Below are 19,395 nucleotides of genomic sequence, written 5' to 3' on the forward strand. Positions count from 1 at the left end.
GGTGCCACTTGCTTCTTCTGCTCCTTCTTACTGGCAGTGGCACTGGCAACTTTTTTCGCTGAGGCGCTACGGCCACCTTTCTTTGGGCCCATCTTCATCAGATGTCAGAACAGCAGGCCGCAGTTGCACAAGTTGCAGAGTTGTCTTGTCTGTGGCCACATGTGACGTCACGTGACGTTATGCTGCACACCGCTGCAGGACTTCTTCCTGGCACTGGTGGTTCTCTTGTGCACCTAAAAGCAATGGAAGCCAGAGAAACATCAGTTAAACAACCCAAAAAGTCGAAAAACTCACCACAATCCAACGCCATCCATGTCCTCAATGATGTTTAAATTCAAGACACCCCGCAGAAAGACTAGGTCCATGCACCACTGACTACCCCTGGGCATAATGGGTGAAAGCAAGGCAAACTGTGTGCAAGGCTGAGCACACTGCCTGGCTTCAAAATGGCCCCTTGACCCCCACCGCATGGCCAGGCCCTGCCTGTACCAGGCCTCAAAATGCCCCCCAGCCACATGGCCAGGCCCCAACACCACCCCAAAAAGTCGAAAAACACACAAAAATCACCACAATCCAATGCCATCTATGCCCTCAATGATGTTTAAATTCAAGACACCCCACAGAAAGACTATGTCCATGCACCACTGACTACCCCTGGGCATAATGGGTGAAAGCAAGGCAAACTGGGTGCAGGGCTGAGCACACTACCTGGCTTCAAAATGGCCCCTTGACCCCCACCACATGGCCAGGCCCTGCCTGTACCAGGCCTCAAAGTGGCCCCCACCCACATGGCCAGGCCCCAACAACACCCCAAAAAGTCGAAAAACACACAAAAATCACCACAATCCAATGCCATCTATGCCCTCAATGATGTTTAAATTCAAGACACCCCACAGAAAGACTATGTCCATGCACCACTGACTACCCCTGGGCATAATGGGTGAAAGCAAGGCAAACTGTGTGCAGGGCTGAGCACACTGCCTGGCTTCAAAATGGCCCCTTGACCCCCACCGCATGGCCAGGCCCTGCCTGTACCAGGCCTCAAAATGCCCCCCAGCCACATGGCCAGGCCCCAACACCACCCCAAAAAGTCAAAAAACACACAAAAATCACCACAATCCAATGCCATCTATGCCCTCAATGATGTTTAAATTCAAGACACCCCACAGAAAGACTATGTCCATGCACCACTGACTACCCCTGGGCATAATGGGTGAAAGCAAGGCAAACTGGGTGCAGGGCTGAGCACACTACCTGGCTTCAAAATGGCCCCTTGACCCCCACCACATGGCCAGGCCCTGCCTGTACCAGGCCTCAAAGTGGCCCCCACCCACATGGCCAGGCCCCAACAACACCCCAAAAAGTCGAAAAACACACAAAAATCACCACAATCCAATGCCATCCAGGCCCTCAATGATGTTTAAATTCAAGACACCCCACAGAAAGACTTGGTCCATGCACCACTCACTACCCCTGGCCCTACTGGCTAGTGAGGCTTTACAGGCACCCCAAAATTTTAAAAAAAAGTCAACATATAACAGTGAGCTAAAATTCCATGAATGAGAATTAAGTTAAAAAACAAGTCACAGAAACAGTTGTATCATGCATCCATGACTAACCCTGGGCCTACTGGATACTGTGGCTACTGTAGTTGCAGCAACTGCAATGCCCCAAACAAACAACACCAACTTACTCGTAAAATCTCTAGTCCAAAAGTGATCCAAACTCCAAAGTCCAAAAAGTCCTCAAATACAAATATCCAGCAGCAGCCACAAAAAGTAATCCTTCCAGCTCCAGATCCAAATCAAAACTGACCAGGACATGGACAAAGTACTGGGAGGAGCCTGCTGGACAGGAACAGGAAGTTGGAGACTATGGGGCACTTCCTTCCTCCCACCCTCCCCCCCAAAATGGACTCCTTGCACCAAAAAGTGCAGCCAAATGTCAATCTGAGTAGTTATTCTGATCAAAATCATCATTTTCAGAAGGTTTATGCTTCCTGCGGTGGATTTCTTGTGCAGAATTGCAATTTTTGCAATTTCGGGAAAGCGAGCTGTTCAAATCTCCCGCTGGAAGTCAGCTGCGCGCCGCATCTACGTGTTCGGCATTGTTTACTCCCGCAATGCGTAATCACGGGCCCTTATGATGAACTTGCGTTGTCAAACTCTCGCTGTGCAAGATGGCGAGCCGCGATGACCTACTTGCGTTCGAAAAACTCTCGCGCGATCACGCAGCAAGATCCAAAATGGCGCAGCACGCGCAAACCTGGAGAAAAACAACTCGGCTGACTCAGAATCACGGTAAGTCAATGCCGGTAACACTCTCTTGTTTGTAACACCACATTGCCACCTTTATCCGAGGGCTTTATTATTATTGATTTGTCCTCCATTAGATTTTTCAATGCAACTTTATCATCTTTGGTCCAATTCTCCTTGTCACTACGTTTCTGTTTCTTGCATCTAAAATTTAACAGGTCTACAACCATGGCCTCAGAGAACGTATCGATGGCATCATATGGCATCTGCGGCACAAACACAGATTGTGGTTTAAAGGGACTAGCTTCTGTTTCCTGCTCAATTCCTGCCCGTGCTGCTCTTTGTGCCATTTCCATCACTGGATTTTCTGTATTTTCTTGGGATAAATCGAGATTCTGTAGAAGTTCCACAGCTCGTAAATCATTACAAGTTAGCATATCTGTTGCTGTCATTCTCAATGCCGTGGTGTTACAAACAAGAGAGTGTTACTGAGAGGAGGCCTTGCGACAACTTGCGGACACCAAGAACTAAGTGCAGACAACACGTGAAATGTATTTAGCTGGAATCGGAGAATATGAAGATCTTTTAAGGCAATGGAATAAAAAATCGATGTTGTGCCCGGATGAACATCTATTTTTAAGGTGCATAAACCCTGTTGTGGCAACATTTTACCACATTGCTAAACTTCACAAAGACAATGAGCACCCCCCTGGAAGGCCAATTGTTTCGTCCCAGGGCAGCCTGGCAGAACATATGTCAATGTTCATAGACAATTTCCTCTCCCATTTGTGGTGGAATTAAAATCATACATTAGAGACACTAAAGACTTCCTAAGTAAGATCTTGGATATATCTTGGGATCCATCATATAAATTGATGGTGCTGGACATTACAAGTCTTTATACTGTAATTAATCATGATGATGGTATAAGGGCCGTACAATACTTTTTGGATAAACGACAATTGAGATTTGCTGAACACAATGCAATGCTATTAGAGTTTACCAGATTTTCCCTCATGCACAACATCTTCTTGTTTGAGGATAAATACTTCAGGCAGGTATCTGGTACGGCGATGGGCACCTGCGTTGCCCCCAGTTATGCGAACTTGTTTGTTGGCTGGTGGGAGGAGCAGGTGCCCAAAACCTATGAGGAGGGCAATGAGAACGGCAGAGTGATTCAATGGCATCGATATATTGATGATTCATTAATAGTATAGCAGGGTAGCCTAGAAACAGCTGAAGGTTACATATGTGATCTGAACAAGAACAAGGTTAACTTACCCTTCCCGGGGACAGTGAGTCCAGTAGCAGTGGACTACCTGGATCTGAGGGTGTTCGTGGCTGATGGGCAGTTACACACTGCATTATATTGGAAAAACACTGCGGATTAATAATACACTTGTGATATTGTTGGAAGAAGGGATTGATGCACCATATGTAGAGCTCAACATGGAGAGTGGCGCTGAAAGCACCATCAGGATTCAAGCAAGCCGGGCCGAAGACGGCTGTAATGCCAGAAACCGGTCCCCGGAAGCTTGTTTCCTTTCCAGTAAAGAATTGGCTTGGTAGTTTGGTCAGCCCTGTTCCCATGATGCACTGGGCCAGGGACAGACTAATTTGCATGTAGCCAGGTTCTGAACTGGGATGGTGCAGTGAGCTAAAAAACGGTGATGGATCAAGCCCTGATCTTTTGACTGGGTAAGAGTGTTCTGCTTAATTCAGATACTCTGTCCATCACCACCCCCCTTTTTGAATCGTTTTGGCCACCACAAGTGTGGAAGGGTAGGCTCAGATGTGAGTCCCTTGCTCACTGCACCATCAGGATTCAAGCAAGCCGGGCCGAAGACGGCTGTAATGCCAGAAACCGGTCCCCGGAAGCTTGTTTCCTTTCCAGTAAAGAATTGGCTTGGTAGTTTGGTCTGCCCTGTTCCCATGATGCACGGGGCCAGGGACAGACTAATTTGCATGTAGCCAGGTTCTGAACTGGGATGGTGCAGTGAGCTAAAAAACGGTGATGGATCAAGCCCTGATCTTTTGACTGGGTAGGAGTGTTCTGCTTAATTCAGATACTCTGTCCATCACCACCCCCCTTTTTGAATCGTTTTGGCCACCACAAGTGTGGAAGGGTATGCTCAGATGTGAGTCCCTTGTTCACTGCACCATCAGGATTCAAGCAAGCCGGGCCGAAGACGGCTGTAATGCCAGAAACCGGTCCCCGGAAGCTTGTTTCCTTTCCAGTAAAGAATTGGCTTGGTAGTTTGGTCTGCCCTGTTCCCATGATGCACTGGGCCAGGGACAGACTAATTTGCATGTAGCCAGGTTCTGAACTGGGATGGTGCAGTGAGCTAAAAAACGGTGATGGATCAAGCCCTGATCTTTTGACTGGGTAGGAGTGTTCTGCTTAATTCAGATACTCTGTCCATCACCACCCCCCTTTTTGAATCGAAAGCAGGGAGCACAGCGGGTACATGATGAATGTCAATGCAATTCTTACAATGTTTGAAACCTTTAAAAATGTTCATTTCTTTAGCGTTAGATAGTATAAAACAGGAGTTTGTGTGAAAAGTATTGAATGGTAATTATTTTTGTTTTCATTTTAGTGTCCCCTGAAGAAGGGCGATTGACGTCCCGAAATGCATTGGGATTTTTATCGAATAAAGCACTGCTTGTGATGAACTTTGCACTTTTCGTATTCTTTCACGAGGTACGGATAGGCACAGTTAGAATATTAGAAACATGGAAAAAAAAAACACTTTCCGAGAGTGGATTTGAATTAAGAGGACAAATGGAGATTAAAGATGAATTTAATGGCTTAAATTGATTACATGGATGAAGGAGCTACACATAGGACCGCAGAAGAGGGCGTCATTGAGCTGTGCGTTTGGCAGGGGTAAGAGTTTGCTACCTTCATATAGTTGTTGTGAATTACAGTGGCATTTGGGCGTGCCACTTTACCACTCTGCACGCATTCCTGGATTACTTGAACAAATATTGAGAAATATTGAAGATTAGGTGTGCATCCCACCCCCCACTATTGACATTTTAAAAACAGACACTGTCATAGGTGAGGACATCCCTAGGTATCCATTAGTGACCTTCAGGAAGGCTCCCTCTCTGAAGGACAAATTGGTGAAAAGCCATTTGGATAAAGAACCGCAGAAACAGGGCACACTCAAAGACATGCAGGGGTTTTACTCCTGCGGAAAATGCAAGACCTGCTCAAAAAGCAGGAGGGTTCTCTCTTGTAGTATTCCTGACGTACAGACCAAAAGACCGATTACTACATTCTTAACCTGTAGTACCCCCTATGCTGTATACTGCCTAACATGCCCATGCGGCCTGTTTCATATAGGCAGTATGATACATCCGTTAAAGATCAGGATTTTAGAATACCAAATATCTGTGGCCAACAAAGATGAACAATATCCGGTGGCGAGATATTTCGCCGAGAAACACAATAGTGACAGGAATTTACTTCAGTTTTTTGGATTGGATCATGTGCCAGAGAACATAAGAGGGGGTGACAGGCCTAAGAGACCGGAGATTAGAATCCCGATATATAGTGGATTGTCATAGAAGTATCCTAAAGGTCTTAACAGTTGGGAGGAATTAGCAGCTCATTTGGAGATGTAACTGAAATCAGAAAGCGTTAGTTGAGATAATTCCACCTCACATAGGGGCCGATTAGGATGGCGATGAATCCGCATCCTCCAGGCCGGCGGAACCCACCGCCGGCCTGGAGGATGCGGATTCACCGCCGCGACCACATAAAACACCCACCGCCAGATTAGGATGGCGGTGGGATTGTGGTGGGACCAGCGGCGGACGGCAGGTCCGTCCGCGGCTAATCCGCGGGGTGTGGAGGGCTATTTGGTGGCGGTGTCTGCAAGACACCGTCAGCCAAATTACGAAGTGCATCGAAACATGCTTTTCCGCCGTGGAAAAGCATGTGGTCGTTGGTGTTGCGGGCCCCCAGGGTGTCGGGGGTGGGGGTGCACATGGGGGGTACCTATAGTACCCCCCAGCATTTACATACACAAAGCGGCAGGCACCCCACGGTGCCTGCCGCTTTGTGCATGTAAATGTAAAACATGCATTTTTAACCTTGCGGCGGGTGCTACTTCAAGCAGCACCCGCCGCAAGGTTAAAGATACGGGATGTGACCGCCAGGGTGGCGGTCACATCCTAATTGCACCAGAGGGACCGCCGCTGCCCCTGCGGACTGTCCCTCCACCTCGGGGTGGCGGACGGACGCAGGTCCGTCCGCCATCCTAATAGGCCCCATAGTACTAACACATTCTGTACAATCTAGTTAGAAAATGACAGTCTTCGTGAATTAAAATAGAATGCAATAACTTTGATTAGTCTGGAAGGGACAAAATGTACATGGAGTAAAGTAAATTGGATTAAAAATGTTAAGAAATTAGATGTAAGTCCTTATGCACAGTATGAAGAATGATGAAAGGAAATGTTTTGGGGCATTCATGACGTGGGGTGCCTTTATTGATATGAATTTATGATATTGAACATGCTTTGTGATTATTATTGCGAAATTGGGTATACAATGTTATGTTATGTTATGTTATTAGATTTTATATAGCGCACAGCTGCCCCAGCAAAGGGGCGTCCCGGCGCTGGCGACTCGAAGGCAAAACCACACACAACAATCTAGAAATAATGACGATCATCCTGCAACCAAAAACTACACTGAAGGAAAGAGAAATGTTTTAATAGCTTTCCTAAAAGCAAACAGACAGTCTATGCCACGAATTTGCTCAGGCAGGCAGTTCTACAGCCAAGCAGCAAGGCAGCGGAAAGAACACCCACCCCCACAGCAAAGCTTAACTCGTGGAATGACAGCCAGGTGTTGTCCCGCCGAACGAAGCCGGCGGGAGGGGACATAGGGGGTGAGCAAATTGCTCAAAAGATCAAGACTAGCAGATTTCAATATCTTAAAGGATAGACAGAGTGTCTTAAAATGAATCCGCTTCCCCATAGGGAGCCAATGCAACCCGCGGATGGTACTAGCGACGGGGCAGAAACGCGGAAGCCCCACCAAAACTCTGGCTGCAGCATTTTGGACACGTTGCATCCTGAGTATTTCCGCCTTATTTGCCCCAAGAGAAGGGAGCTAGCATAGTCCAGGCAAGATAAAAGGGTCGCCTGTAAAATCAGCTGCCGTATTGGCGGATCGAAAAACTTCAAAGGGGCCAAAGGCCCCGCAAAAGGCCAAGACAGGTGGCAGCAACTTGCCTTGTGTGGGCCTGAAAACTAAGATGAGTCCATCAAGACCCCAAGATTTTTAACCGCTACCTTTGGCGTGGGGATTTCACCTAAAGCAGTCGGCCACCAATGCTCGCTCCACAGACTGGCATTCTTCCCAACCAGCAAAACCTCAGTTTTGCTAGCATTTAGTTACAAGCAATTGGCAGCCATCCATTCTGCTACAGCAGTCATCCCTTCTCTGAATCTAGAAGCCATCAGAGAGGACCTTTCAGCCAAGGTGACAACAAGCTGCGTGTCGTCCGCATATGAGACCATAGTCAGGTCCCACTGTTTTGCGACAGCAGCCAGAGGCTGAACGTATAGATTAAACAGCGAGGGGCTCTGTGCTGATCCCTGAGGTACCCCCTGATCGATGGAGTGGGTCTGAGATAGAAATGGGGGGGCGGACACTCGGAAAGATCTTTCAGTCAGAAAGGATAGAAACCATTCCAGAGCCAACCCAGTTACCCCAGCTTCTTCTAGCGGCTGAAAAAGGATGCAATGTGAAACCGTATCAAAGGCGGCACTGAGATCTAGCAGGAACAGAGCCACACCAGCATCAAGAATAGACCGCAGGTGCTCAGTAGTGGCCAGAAGAGCCATTTCCGTACTATGACCCCGACGAAACCCATTCTGCGAGGGATCCAGAATATTATTAGAATTCAAGAACTGAGTTAGCACGTTGTTGACATTTGCTTCTGCAATCTTGGCCACCCAAGGGAGGAGGGATATGGGTCTGAAATTCTCAGGTTTGGTTGAATCCAGCATGGGGTTTTTAAGAATGGGCAAACCCATGCCTGTTTCCATAGTGCCGGGACAGTAGCAGTGGAGAAGGAGGAGTTAATTATTTGACGGAGCGGACCCTGAAAAATAGAAAGTGATTCCCTGAATTGTGTTGGCCTCAGAGGGTCAGAAGGAGAGCCGGTTTTAATTTTGCCACTCAGCCTAGTAAACTCTTCCTCAGACAAGCTCAGAATAGCTGCCAGAGTCAAACAAGACCCACTTTCTGACGACATGGAAGTGGGATGGGTGGGATGGGTGGAGATTTGAGAAACTGATAGATAGATGGTACAAACTTTTTCCACGAAAAAGGTCGCTAACTCATGACACTGGCGTGCGGACGATATAACAGACGTCATAGCTTTCCTAGACCTAAAATTCTTTAAGAATTTTAAAAATACATTTAGCTGGGTTAGGACTCGTCCTGATTTCGTTCGCATAATAAGCAGCACGACCTTTACAAATAGTTCTTTGGTAGTGCTTGATTTTAGCGAGGTAGCATAGCTTTTTCTCAGACTCATAGTCCGTTCTTCAATCCCGTTCAGCTTTTTTACAGGCTTTCCTTAGAACAGTCAGGGAGTCATTATACCAAGGACTGATGGTAGAGGTACGCCCCTTGACCCATTTAGCGGGGATAAGGGTATCTAAGCCATTTTTAATCCAGTCGCAAAATGAGCCATAATCCAACTCAGAGTCATGTAAGGGTCCCAAAGGGTTGGCAGCGAGGAAGGTATGGAAATCCTCCAGCTTCAACTTACGCCAAGGGCGTTTAAAGACCTATTTTAAAGTTTCTGAATTAAGAGGCACTGTGAGCGGAACAGACCATTCTACCAGAGAATGATCGGTCCAAACCATAAGTTTAGGTATCTCCACCTTAAGGGATTGCATATCAGAAAATATAGGGTCTAACAGGTGCCCAGCTAGATGCTTAGGTCCAAACACTAATTGATCCAACTGCAGTGCCGCCAAGTCTGCAAGAAAGCTGCAAATGGCACTATCATGAGTTTGATGAAAGTGAAGATTTAAGTCCCCACATATACTAAAATTAGCTGAGCACGCTGACCGCATCCAAAAGAGCATCTTTGAACTTGGCAGCCGGTCCTGGGGGGGTATACCAGGAGACCTGATAAAGTCAAATGAGGGCTCACAGAGACCCTAAAGCGTGCACACTCACAACCTTCAATAACTTCCTTAATGAGCTGACAAGAATAACAAGATTTGAAAATAACAGCAAGGCCACCCCCCCTAGAGTCCCTGTTGATCGTACAAATAGAATACCCTGGGGGTAAAGCTAAGTTAGGTTCCGCTCCCATGTCATCCCTTAGCCACGTCTCACACATAAAAAATAGGTCCGGAGCTTCCTCGGTGATCAAGTCAAATATTTCCAAATAATGTTTAACCAAAGATCTTACATTGGGTTGGAGTATTTTCAGCCGAACCTGGGGTTGACTGACCGGTACACATAGTGGTAGAGCAGGGGCAGAATTAGCAAAACTGCAAGCTGGACATTCCCATTGTTTTACCCTAAATTAAGTGGAAGTGTGCTACATATGGCAGTCCCGAAATTGATTGCCAGGAGTTCTTCCTACCATAAGAAAGCAGTCCAGGCTGCTTTCGACCAGGGGTCCTGGCGAGAGGCGACGTACAGGCGCAGACGGGTGCAGACGGGCTTGCCTTTGGCGCACCTTGTAAATGAAGGGGACACAGGCCGATCCACGGCATGATGAATTCAGTGATATGACTGTTACCGTCAACCAAGAGATCGCTTAATTTAGAGGCACATGCAAGAATGGTCCAATGACAGAGTCTCTTACAAATTTTCTTAGAGCCGATATACGGCGACATGTAAAATTAATTGTGGCTATGTTAAAATGCCTAGATGCGGGTATTATCAGAATATCGAGGCGTAACCTGATGAAATATTGTATAAAAGATTTGCAGTGACATATTGTCTTAAACTGGTTGAATTACATAGCGCCTAGTAACTATCTAAGAGCCGATACACGGCGTAATTCAAAGGGAATGTGGTGCAGTTAAAATGCTTAAAATGTAAATATTATTAGAATATCGAGGCGAAATTGAATGTGAAACTATATAAAAGATTTGTAGTGATAAAACTGTTCTAAATCGCATGTTAAAAGATGGCGCCCATAGCGATGTGGTTGAGCAAGTCCCGAGATCGGGAAAAGAAATTAAGACAGAGAGAATCCCGACAAATCTTGAACTTCAGAACTTTTACCCCGTGGGGTCTTAATCAAAGTGAGGAACTGTACGTACATCTTTAAGGGGAAAGTGTTTTCTCTCCCGGCATTGTTTTTATCATCCTGTTCGTAATGAGAAATATGTGGTACAGAGATGGCCTATTGTGTATGTGGCAGCGAAAATGTTTAATATCGATTTTTCTGTTGTTTTATGATAAGCCACAATTTATAAAAAGTTTTGAGGTTCAATTATAATCAGGAGGCTAATTCCAACTATTGGTACTCAAAAAATTATTTCCTAATAATGTAAAACGTATATTCTTGAGGTTGGAGACTATAATAAGATTGGAATACATCAAAACAAATATAGTTCAAATGCCCACTGGAGGGCGAAATATGGAATACATTTGCAAATAGTATCCCAGCGGTAACTATTAATAGAGAAGTAGTCTCCAACAGAATTATCACCCACTGGAGAGTTGAATAGGGAAGGTTTCGTACCACCATGTCTTATGGGGTTTCCGCATGAACTGCTGAGACGCGATAAATAACATGTGAGGTACCAAATATTGGATCCAATATAAGCTGAGAGAATCCCTTCTGTTTAAAATAAGGATGTCCCTGTAACTACATTTACCAAATCTCATGTTACAGTAATGAGAAAAGGAGGGGAACCGAAAACTTTGTGGCCGTAATAAATAGTGAAACAACCTTGGGTTCGAAACAACATTTACATTTAACAGAGATATATATAAATCTTAATGATGTTATTTGTCATTTTACAACTAAGATGCGAGTTTTTCACTTCGCCAAATTACACACATACTACTTTTACCTACCAGTACCACAATTCCTTGCAGAAATAGCGTGAGGATGAGATCACGAGTCACATGGTGTATTTTGAATTGTTTTAATGGGTGTATTCAAACCTTTGGGTTGTAACTGTGAGCAAGTTATCAGGGGATAACGAAACGCGTCGGTTTTTGTGACCTGGGAGTTGCTTTGTTGATGAAATAAAGAAGAACTGGGGACACGTTTACCTCCTGCAAGTGCGTTTTTTATTTGTTCCCATCACGAGGAAGTTTGTTTGTACTTTTATTCGGCGAGGCTCTGCCGAGAATTATCGCACCAGAAGCAACATGGGTCCAGATATTTGAGTCTTCATTTTGATCATGTGATCAAGGTCCAGGAAGTGCCGAAACGCGCCATGGCCGACTAACAGGAATAAACAAAAAAACTTCTGCACAGAAACGTGGTCCGTGCCTGCTTTTATATCCAGGAAATGGTGATTTGAAGGAGCAGTTTTAAACAATATATATATAATATCTTTCTATTTCAGGACATACTATATAAACAGACCTCCGGGATGGCGATGGGAACCTGCTTCGCCCCCAGCTACGCGAATCTCTTCGTGGGCTGGTGGGAGGAGCAGGTGGCCCTTGCCGGGCACAATGCAAAGTGGGCAGGACACATTGTGGAGTGGTGTTGTTACATTGACGACTTATTTGTAGTGTGGAGGGGCTCCTCCACCGATGCCAGTGATTTCATTATGGATCTTAACAACAATGACTTACATCTGAAATTTACAGCAGATATCAGCAGGGAACAAGTACATTATTTAGACCTTAAAGTATTTGTATGTGATGAAAAGCTACAGACTGCTCTCTACAGAAAATCCACGGCAGGAAACAGTATTCTTCATGCCAAGAGCAGCCATCCTCCCAGTCTTATACGGAGCATACCATATGGCGAGCTGCTTAGGGTACGTAGGAATTGCTCACGCGATACTGACTTTTTGTCAGCTGCTAATGAGAGTATACAGAGGTTTCTGATGAGGGGGTATGATCATGATCTCTTGAACAGAACCCTTGAAAAAGTAGCTAGAATTCCCAGAAGAGAACTACTTGACTGTGATCAAAAAAGGAAGAATGATACTGAAATAAATAACAAATTCAGAATGATCACTACCTATTCAGAGGGAGCCGATGCTCTTAGAACCATGATTACTAGAAGCTGGCATATTTTGCGCACAGACCCTGTTATTGGATGCGCTGTACCTGAGAGACCTTTGATTACTTTTCGCAAATCCAGGTCACTGAAAGATATGATTGTCCATAGCCACTTAGCTACTAATAAAACTCCAGCACAGAGCACGGTCAAGGACATGGCAGGCTTCTTCCCATGTGGGAAGTGTCGAGCATGCGAGAATAGTAAAAGGGTTCTTTCCTACCAGATTCCAGGTCTAGTCCAACCCAAGAAAATCAAGAAGTTTATCACATGTACAACACCCTATGTGGTATACTGCTTGATTTGTCCTTGCGGTCTTAAATATGTGGGAAGCACGATTAACAATGTCAAGATGCGAGTGCTGGAACATCAACGGGCAATCATGAACAAGGACGCATCCTACCCTGTAGCCCGGCACTTCGCGCAGGAACATAGCAGCAACCGCCAGTTACTCCAATACTTTGGTTTAGACCATGTGTCACCCAACCTGAGAGGGGGAGATAGACTATTATGTCTCCGCAGACTGGAGTCACGCTATATCATAGACTTGCAGACAAAACAGCCTGGCGGGTTGAACATTGGTGAAGAACTGACTGTACATCTGGGAAGATGATACAATTATGTAATAACTGTATTGGGGTTTTGAATTCGACATGCCGTTAGATATGATTAACGGAATAGGTCTTGACTGTTGGAATCTGCTTATAACCTAAATTTAAATTTATGCAAGAAATGAACCTTGAAACTGCATATGATTATACATGCATATAAATGGTCTCTCTCTCTCCTTCTCTCGTTCGCTCTCTATCACTACTTATATATCTTTTCTCCTCTCTTCTCTCCCCTCTTTTTCCTTTCCTCTCCTTTTTCCCCTTCTTTTTCTTCCTTTCTCTCCTCCTTTTTTCTCCCCCCTTTTTTCTCCCTTTTTTTCTCCCTTTTTTCTCCCTTTTTTTCTCCCTTTTCCTTCCTGCTTATCCTTATCTCCACTTGACTTATTTTCACCTTCTTTATTTTGACAACATCAATTCTCATTTTCGCCTTGTTTGGAACCTCATCTCATTTATCTCTGTCACCAGCCTATGAAATTGCATGGCTGTGTTAGATTTCTTGGGTATAATTGATGAGTAGTTTGTAATTACCCTCGGCTGAGGGTTTATTAAGGATCGATCCATATGAGTTAAGATCCTTTGTGATTATGAATTTGATCTTGTTTTTGGAAGGTGCCTTGTGTACAATGGGTTATAATTTACAGTTTATATTATCATCACACTAGTCGGTGAGATGCCGATACACGGCAAGATCGTTTCATCACTCGCCGACAGGGATATAACCCATCAAAGGGTGAAAATCGTTAGAATGACGAAATAATAACTAACATGTAATCCCATGTGATTGATTTTAACTGTACACCCCTTTTGTTAGGTACCCAAGCAGTATGGGCTATAACAATTTTGAATATATTTGTTTGAGTAGGATATGACTACTTATAATTGTGGTTTAGAATTGTCGGTGTAAGGCCGATACACGGCGAGATCATGTTTAAATACACCGACTGACACATTAATATAATATGTTTGAGGCACTTCTTTAATGAATCACAACACTAAGAAATGGCCGCCACATTAGTTGTTTGAAGTAATGTCCCTTTTTCATTTTCTTTGCACGAACAGGAAGTGATGTTTGTATATATTGTGCAAAACATGCACGGGGATGTAAACACTGACGAAGGACACCTGGTCCGAAACGCGTCTGTTTGTTTGTTTGTCCGTGGCTGATTAAAGTATCCACCGCATTTACCCCCGTGAGTGCGTTATCGTTTGTGAGTCGGAGACAACGATTGGAGCTGCTATATATATATATATATATATATATATATATATATATATATATATATATATATTTCAAATCAATTCCAATCGCGTTACCCCCTGCCTCTGTGAGCGGCGGGCTCCCAGCGAGGTTGCGCACCTTGTAAATCAATCCTTTTGGTTTTCCTTCATGAAAAACAAAGCTGGGCCCAAATTCCTTTCAGCGTGCTATTTTGTTAAATTAACACCACCAAAAATACCTGACGCGTTTCAGAGCAGGCGCTCCTTGTTCACGGGTTTACAGCGTTTGTTTCAATCATCACTAATATAGTGCTTACAATTATAAACATAAAAATAGGACTACCAAATTCATCATATTCTTTAGAAAACAGGCAGCCATTTTTGCATGGTCATTTACACCTAATAAATTCATTATACCTTGTCATTGCATTGATAAAATGAATTTAATATCAATACAATTTTTTTTTCAAAATATGATGAACTTTGTTACATATTTGTGTTACTTATTTTCGGTTCTATAATTTTGGTACTGCTGACGGGACTCATACTGTTTACAAATACGCATGTCTAAAATCCTCACTGCCCCAGTGGGATTCAATAGCTTATTGTTTATTTAAATTAAACAATACTTATACAACCAGTATATTTACTCAATAGGTTGCCATATGTACCACCTAGCCAATCATTATACCACAGTGGGAAATAATCACCAAAATGAATTTTTAACACTGTTCTTGCCCAAAATGTCAATAATGCCTAAGTGGGCTGAAACTGTTTTCAATCATTGCACTCACCTGTGATCAATTCTGCCCCAGTGGGCATTGACCCCCATACATATAAATATCAGATAGTATGACATTTCATCAACTATAGTGGTTGATCATGATATTTTTGCTCTTTTACCTTCTTCTTTCATGTATAATGATAGGTAGGTCTCCTATAAAATACAAAATAAAATAATGCACAGTTACTAATAAAATCCACCAACTTGTACAAAAGATATAAAGAGATTGCCACATTATTATGAAAACCTAACGATTGAAGAAAACATTCTTAGTTCAATAAACATTTCAGCCTAAATGAAAGGACAATTCCTCATCTTCTTTCAGACCTTCAGGATGCATGCTGTCATATTTTATGATCATCCTTGATTCTAACCTGCACAGTTCTCGCTCTGTTGCCTCCTCTCTCTGACATTGTTATTCTATCCAAGGCACAAAATTTCAACAGCTTCACGTCTTTACTGTGTTTTTCTTTCAAATGCCTTGCTATAGGGTACTGTTTATCCTCTCTAGTTAATGCTCACATGTGTTCTAAAATGCGCTTCTTAACTTTATGAATTGTGCTCCTAATGTAGATTAATTTGCATGGGCATATCAAGACAAAGACACAAAAATCAGAGTTGCAAGTTAGGTGTTTCTTGATGATAAATGGTTTTATGTTCTTTGATAGCTCTATTTGTTCGCAACAATCGTTATTTTAGCATGCTTTAAACTCTCCACAAGTATAAAACCATTCAATCTGGTTTAATTCTATTGGAGATTGTACAGTGCTAGTGCACAACATATCTTTCAAAGAGATACATTTTCTGAAAGTGGTTTTAGTATTTTCTCCTACTTCTTTGCTTAATGTATCAGCTGTCTTCAAAACATGCCAAAACTTTTTTAATCATCTTTTCATTTCCCAGGCCTAGTTGCTGTAAAGGTTTGGGGTAATCTGTCAAGAGGGAACTGACAAAAAAATGGTCGGAAAAAACGTTTTGCCCATGCAATTTTGCATAGGAATTTTATATTGTGATACAGAAAAAACGGCTGACACGGGCACTGCACTTTCCAATCTTGCTGCTTTCAATCACCAATCTCCCCTGGCTCCGTCCCCCTTTCTCTCAACCTTTCTTTTAATTTATTGTAACCAGGATAAGTAGTATGGTCCTTCGCACTTTGTTTTCTGAACATTTACCATTGGAAGATCAGGGCTACCGGGAAAGAAAGTTCGACATGCGGGACACCTTTATGGAATCCGAATCCTGCACCCACCTCGTCCTAAAACACTTGAGTAAGACTTGGGGCCAGAGTTTGTCTGCCTTGTCTTATCACTACATTGTATCCATTGAGGTTCCTTCCCATCGACTTATTTTTCCAAGTTTTAACCTACTAACCTCTCGTCCGTCAACATGGTTGGATTCAAGCCTACAGATGTGCCTCCCACTGCGGGTGTTAAGTTCGTAGGGGCTGGGACCGCTGCCTGCATCGCTGACCTGTTCCCCTTCCCACTGGACACTGCAAAAGTCTAGCTTCAGATACAAGGTGAGAGCAATTCTCTGTCCAGTCAGTCCAGGGCGGCGCCGTACAGGGGTGTGTTTGGGACCATCAGCACCATGGTGAAGACCGAGGGCCAAACGCACCTGATCTGGCGCTGGTCGCCGGGCTGCAGCGCCAGATGAGCTTCGCCTCGGTCTGGATTGGGCTGCATGACTCTGTCAAGCAGTTCTACACCAAGGGGTCTGAACATGTTGGCAATGGCAGCAGGCTCCTTGCCGGATGCACCTCCGGAGTCATCGCCCAACCGACAGACGTGGTGAAGGTGAGGTTTCAGGCCCAGGCGAACGTCACCAGTGCCAGCCGGCGAAACAAAGGGACCATGTATGCATATAAAACCATCGCCAAGGAGGAAGGCATGAAGGGCCTCTGGAAAGGTACTGAGCCCAACATCACTCATAATGCCATCGTGAACTGCACTGAATTGGTCACCTACGATCTGATACAAGACTTGCTGCTAAAGTACAAGCTTATGACAGATACTCTTCCCTGTCACTTCCCCTCTGCCTTCGGTGCCGGATTCTGCACAACTCTGATCGCCTCCCCAGTTGATGTAGTGAAGACAAGATACATGAACTCTGCCCCAGGCCAGTACGCAGCGCCTTAAACTGACTACTCACCATGTTCAGAAAGGAAGGGCCTTTGGCCTTCTACAAGGGATTTATGCCCTCATTTCTTTGGCCCTGATCCTGGAACGTGGTCATGTTTGTCACCTACGAGCAGCTGAAGAGGGCCATGATGCAGGCCCAGGTCTCATGGGAGGCTCCCCTCTAAGCCTGCTGGGAGCATGGTTTGGGCTGCTCCAGATCTTGCACTCAGAATTGTTTTACCTCTACCTCTAGCCTTGATTTCTCTCGTGTTTCTAGGGATTGTCTGCTATCCTAGCTTGTGCTTAGTGCATTTAAGACTAACAAGAACAGCTGGGTTTCTTAAAATGGGGATTTTATTTTTTTAACAGTATCTTGTGCTTTGCTAGTCTTGGGTGTTTAGCTCTTCTGTACGCAAAACAATTAACTAATGTGAAATCAACATTCCCTACATGTAGAATGAGCTGCACCCTTCTATTTATTTTGTCTTGTTCTTTCTTCATTGCTGTTTTTAATGTTTAGCTGGCTGGCACTCCCTTCTGCTTACTGTCTGCTTTAAGAATTGTTCTCTGTAGCAGGTGTGTGGTGGTGAGTGGGTCTTGTTGGGTGGGAGGTGATTAGTAACATCTGTGTCAGCAGAACAGGGGAGCTGAATTGTATTGAAATAAGGGCCTGAGAATCCACTTTTAAAATTGCAGCACTAGTACCCCAATGTTTGTGACTTTTATAAATCAATCAATCAATCAGAGAACTTGTAAAGCGTGCTACTTACCCGTTAGGGTCTCAAGGTGCTGATGGGAGGGGGTGCCGCTACTGTTCGAAGAGCCAGGTCTTGAGGAGTCTTCTGAAGACGAGTAAGTCTTGGGTCTGCCGTAGGTGGGTAGGGAGGGTGTTCCAGGTCTTGGCAGCGAGGTAGGAGAAGGATCTGCCATCGGAGGTTGTTCGATGGATGCGGGGAACAGCGGCGAGGGCGAGGCTGGCAGAGCGGAGTTGGCAGGTGGGGTTGTAGAAGCTGAGTCTGCTATTCAGGTAGGCTGGTCCGGTGTTGTGGAGTGCTTTGTGTGCGTGGGTGAGGAGCTTGAAGGTGATCCTCTTGCTGACGGGGAGCCAGTGTAGGTCTCTCAGGGGTGGGGTGATGTGGCTGCGGCGGGGGACGTTGACGATCAGTCGGGCGGAGGAGTTTTGGATGCGCTGTAGTCATCATAGGTGTTTGGCTGGGATTCCTGCGTAGAGTGCATTGCCTTAGTCTAGTCTGCTGCTGACGAGGGCCTGTGTCATTAGCCATAAAATATGGCTAATAAAATAAATATATATACCTCCGTTCCTTGCTGGAAAGGTTTGGTGTAATATGTCAAGAGGGAGCTGACAAAAAAAGGGTCCCAAAAAACCTTTTGCCCATGCAATTTTGCATAGGAATTTTAGACTGCGATACAGAAAAAAAATGCTGAACAGAATTGCATCAAATTTGTCAGAGTTAAAACTTTGATCAGAAAGCGTGCTTTTCATGATTTGGAATAAATCTGTTCAGACACTTAGAAAAGCTGTCTTGATGGTTGGTCCTACTTCGGGAGTTCCTTGAGACTCCCCCAGTATGACAAATGTCAAAAATGGAAGGTTCTGATTGGCTGAGAAGTCTTTTTTCCCCTGCCGACTATCTCTGTACCGCACAACCGGAATGGTCCCACAGTACCGAGTGACCTGAGTGGTTGGCCGCAAACTTGAGAGAAAAAAGTCCCCGTGTCCTGAGTTAGTTTCAGGAAATAGGATATATAAATATGATGTAACGGGAGGGGGGAGGGGTACCGTGACCCACTGGCCCTTGTGGGGATGGATCCCCAGGGAGTCAACCCTTAGGGCAAAAAAGACTTCTTTCATCCTGCCGATCCTTCAGTACTCCCCATGCCCCTCCTTCATGTTCCCCACGGGACCGCCATAGGGTCCACTGTTGTATCTCATGAGTACCATTGGACCAAATAAAATACAACATTATAATAATTGTAGGGTGGGTGTCTGTGGGGGGTTGTACAAATACATGGGGGTTGGCCACGCATAGGGGGTTGAGTGAAGGGCCGGGCCACAGGCCAATCCCTGCAGCCAATTCCATGCCATTTAACACCAAAGACAGACAGTGCGAGGTGGGGAACTGGTTGCCT

At 44.8% G+C, this 19,395-nt stretch overlaps 1 pseudogene; it reads left to right on the plus strand.

Annotated features, from left to right (window-relative positions):
- The first annotated feature begins 16,499 nt into the window (after positions 1 to 16,499).
- Positions 16,500 to 17,495, plus strand: LOC144753686 (dicarboxylate carrier UCP2 pseudogene; annotated as a pseudogene).
- Positions 17,496 to 19,395: the final 1,900 nt, after the last annotated feature.

The sequence above is a fragment of the Lissotriton helveticus genome, chromosome 5_1 (genome assembly GCF_964261635.1).
Source record: "Lissotriton helveticus chromosome 5_1, aLisHel1.1, whole genome shotgun sequence".
Taxonomy (NCBI): domain Eukaryota; kingdom Metazoa; phylum Chordata; class Amphibia; order Caudata; family Salamandridae; genus Lissotriton; species Lissotriton helveticus.